The sequence below is a fragment of the Crocuta crocuta genome, unplaced genomic scaffold (assembly GCF_008692635.1).
Source record: "Crocuta crocuta isolate KB4526 unplaced genomic scaffold, BGI_CrCroc_1.0 scaffold650, whole genome shotgun sequence".
NCBI lineage: Eukaryota > Metazoa > Chordata > Mammalia > Carnivora > Hyaenidae > Crocuta > Crocuta crocuta.
In genome coordinates, this window is record NW_027532882.1 from 53449 (window position 1) to 58068 (window position 4620).

A 4620-nucleotide genomic window follows, 5' to 3' on the forward strand; every position below is an offset into this window, starting at 1 on the left:
CCCCTCTCCCCACTCGATCTCTATTTCTCTCCCTAAAAATAAATAAACATTTTTAAAAAATAACATCTCTCTTTCTCCAATGAGGCCAAGGCCTGTTTCTCCCCCCAGGTATATCCCCACTCCAGGGCCTGACACATAGTAGATGCTTGATAAATACTCGTGAATGAGTGCTGGACCAAATCCCACTCTCCCCCCAGGCTCCCACTCTACAGGTGAGGAAACTGAGGCTCGCTCCTAACTCCTCTTCTGCACAGCCTGCCCCCCACAGCCTCCCCCCCCCCAGGCAGCCTCCTAAGCCCCTCCTTCAGCTTTAGCAGTGGTTCAAAGCCAAGGGGACATCTGTCAATGTTTGGGGACACATTTGGTTGCCACAACTTGGGGGTGAATGCTCCTGGCATCTAGTGGGCGGAGGCCACTGCTCACACCCTACCGTGACCAGCACAAAGGATTATCCAGCCTCAAATGTCAATGTGTGAGGCAAAACTCCACTTCAAGAGAAGTGCCCACATCCCAGCCTGACTGCTAAAGACTGGCCAGGCCTGGGCCCGGGGCCTCCGATCAGAGTCAGTGACGGCTGTTAACACCAGGTCCCCGGACAGATTTTGCCTGGACCCAGCTGCCAGGGTTTCAGCTGGAAGGGAAGGGAAGAAAAGAAAAGAAAGAGAAGAAGGAAGGAAGGAAGGAAGGAAGGAAGGGAGGGAGGGAGGGAGGNAGGGAGGGAAAGAAAGAAGGAACACACCTCACCATCAAAAAAAAGAAGTCGCCGAGAAAGAAGGCATCCCACAGAATGGAAGAAAACATCTCCAAATCATAGATTAATATCCAGAACACATGGAGAACTCCTATAGCTCAGCCATAATGACCAAAAAACCCAAAAAACAAACAACAAAAAACTCAATTAAAAATTGAGCAAAGGGCTTGAACAGACGTTTGTCCAAAGAAGAGGCGTAAGTGGCCAATAAGCCCCTGAGAAGAGGCCCAGTGCCGCCCGTGACCCGGGAAACGCCCAGGAGACCCGGCAGCTGGGCTGGGCTGCGAGGTCCCGCTTCTCCACGGGTTTTTCATAAACACCATCCAGGACCGTGGATGTAGCCTCTCCTCCTTTTTTTATTTTTATTTTTATTTTTTTTTTATTTTTTAATGTTGATTCATTTTTGAGAGAGAGAGGCAGCGTGGGCAGGGGAGGGTCAGAGAGAGAGGGAGACACAGAATCGGAAGCAGCTCCAGGCTCCGAGCTGTCAGCACAGAGCCTGACGCAGGGCTCGAGCCCACGAACCGTGAGATCATGACCTGAGCTGATGTCAGATGCTCAACCGACTGAGCCCCCCAGGCGCCCTGTGGTCTCTCTTCCTTTAACACTGTCCGTTCTCTTACGATGACTCCACGGTAAGAACATGTGTACAGATAAAATGCAGACGTGTACGCGCAACATACAAGACATGCTTTCAGGGGCCGTTGGCGTCATCTCTGAGGCTTCCGGCCAGCATGAGGCTGGTGGCAGTCAGGTTCTGGAGGGCCCGAACTTGTGTGTAGGCTTTCGACCCGCGGGATGTGGTCAGTGCCCCTAACTCCTGTCTTCAAGTGTCAACTGCACAAGATACGGCCTTACACACTTTAGGACAGCTACTATCAAAAAACCAAAAAAAAAAAAACAACAACACAGAGAAAAGGAAATAACAAGTGTTGGTGATGATGTGGTGAAATTAGAACCTCCAGGCACTGTTGGTGGGGATGTAAACTATAAAATGGTCGCTGTGGAAAACAGTATGGGGGCTCCTCCAAAACTTAAAGACAGAACCACCGTATGACCCAGGAGCTGCATTTATGGGTCGATACCCAAGAGAACTGAACGCAGGGATGTGGGGCGCTCAGTAGGTTGAGCGTCCGACTCTTGATCTCAGTTCAGGCCATGATCCCGGGGTCGTGGGATCCATCCAGGCGCTGAGCATGGAGCCCACTTAAGACTCTCTCTCTCTCCCACCCCCCTCCCCCACCTCTGAAAGGCAAGCAAGCAGGAACTCTAAGACATACTTGCACACCCCTGTTCGCAGAGGCGTGATTCACGACGGCGAGAACGTGGAGGCGCCCAGCGCCCATCGACACACAAATGCACAAGCAAAATGTGGTCCCTACAGCACGGATGGAGCTTGGGGACGCGTCACTGAAATCAGCCGGACACGAAAAGACAAATACTGGGTACATGCACCGAAATGAGGTCCCGGAGGAGCCAGAGACACAGACAGAAGGTGGAGGGTGGGAGCCAGGGGCGGGGGAGGGGAAGAGGAGTCACTATTCTGTGGGGACCGAGATTCGGTTTGGAAAGGGGAGCAGGTTCTGGAGATGGATGTGGTGACAGCTGCGCACATTAGGGATGTATTTGATGCCACCGACTTCTGTACCTATAAAGGGCTAAGATAGCAAATTTTGTTATGTGTATTTTACCAAAATATTTAAAAATTGGGGGGGGGAAGTTGGGGGGGGCACACAGTGCAAGCGGCCATGTCTGAAGTATGGGCTGGTATGTCTGTGGATCCCCAGATGTGTCCAGCCCTCCAGGGCCCCCACCTCCCGTAGCTGAAAGCCCAAGTCCTCCAGACGCCCGGAAGGCACTCTGCCACCGGCCCGGCCCCTCCCTGCCCTTGCTCTTCCCCATCTCCCCCTTGCACACTCCACTCCGGCCACAAAGGCCCCTTATCTGTTCCTCTGGCTCGCTGGTCCTGGACCCACCCCAGGGCCTTTGCATAGGATATGCCTTCTACGTGGAGTGTCCTCCCACTTCAATATCTACATGGCTGATCCCCTCTCTCAATGCCCGTAACCCTCTGTGCAGGACAGAGCGCTTGCACCCCCCAATCCCCTCCACGGCTGACTTGGACTTCGGGGGACAAGGCCTGACTGAAGCAGCGGGTGGTCTCTGAGATGGCATGTAGGTGCTTTGTGCCAAGTGAACCAGCGACTGCACCCTCAGGGCCAGCCATGGGTGGGAGTGGAGCGTCTCACCTCCTCTTCCCATCCAAGCAGGGCCCGGAGCCCCCCCTACTACTGCCAGATGGTGGGCACAAAACAATTGCTCAATAAACATGTGGATGAAAGTACATTATGACGGACAGAGAAGAGGGAGGAAGAGAAAGAGATACAGAAAGAAACAGAAAAAGCAGGAAGGGCAGAGGGGGAAGGAGAGACAGAGGCCAGCAAAGAAAGAGAGAGAGAGAGAGAGCCGATGACCTCTAACCCACGCACTACACCCCCCCACACCAGACCCCAGCCAACGGCCAGAGGTCTGTAACCACGAACTCTGCAACCAGGGCTCACTCCATCCTCACCGCCCCTGAAACCTCACCGCAGTTACCTGGACCCCAGCTCCCCCAGGTCTTTACCATAAGTGCCTCTCCCCACACAGCAGGCGCGCACGCACACACATGCACACGCACGCACACCCACACATGCGCATCTGCTGGAGCCACCTAACCACCAGGTCCCGGAGCGCAGTGGGAGCCCCTCACCCATGACAAACCCGACCCTCTCCTACAGCCAGACCCCTGGACGACCACACCACCCTCCCGGGCCCCCAGGCACCCTGAGACCTCGACCTCCCCCCACCTCCCCTCACACCAACAGCTGTAGTCACCTGTGAGGACCCGCACGATCAGGTCCCTTGCAGGGTTACACGAAGCCTGTACTTCCTTCACCCCATACGTGCAGACAAGGTGACAGTCAGCCTCCTGATGTGGGGAGCAGGGGCCGGGTGTGGGGCCCACACGGGGGTGAGCAGCAGAGGGGAGAGGGAAAGGGGAGAAGCCAGCAGGAGCTGCGGCACAGAGGAGGTGGCCCCTGGAGGCCCCAGAATGGATGTGGGCACTGGGGGCTGAAGCCAGATGCACACGCACATGGCTGCATGGCGCCTGGGCCTGGCCCCCACCCCCCCGGCCAGCCCTCCCGTCCCTTCCCCAGGGCCACGCCGCGTCCCCCTCGGGGCCAGAGGGGCCAGAGCCCAAGAAGGAAGAGGAGACATCCCTCCGAGCTGGAGAGAGGCCCAATCTCCCCGACCCAGCCCGGAGCGGGGCTCGGAGGAGGCCACAGAGATGCGGCAGGCAGAGACAGAGAGACACACAGGGAGGGAGACACACAGAGAGAATCCCAAAGAGAGCCAGAGACCCAGCGAGACAGGGAGAGACAGAGAGAGAGAGAGAGAGAGCTGGGGCCGGAAAGCTGGGGGTGGGGGGCAGAACAGACTCAGCCAGAGAAAGGGACTGAGATGGGCAGGGGGAGGTGGCCCGGGAGGGGGTTCCCGGGGCTCCCCCAGCGCCCTGGACGTCGGCCAGCTCAGGTGGGCCTCTACCTGCACACGGGGCTCACTTCCCGGGTCGNGCCTCCAAACTCCTCCGCGGTGGAGGGAGTCACCAGCGCTTCCGTAAAGGTGACACCCCGGCCCCCAGCCTGTAGCTCGTGGCTTTCCCTGCAGAGCGGTTCCCCCACCTGACATCTGCCCAGGGAGCAGGTGCTTGTGGGCTGGCTCCAGCTCGGAGGGGGGGTCACTGGGGAGCAAACGACACCACCAGGCCCACAAAGGGAGGGGTCGTCCCCGTGGTGTAACCACGGGGGGCCCCGCACGGGGGCGGT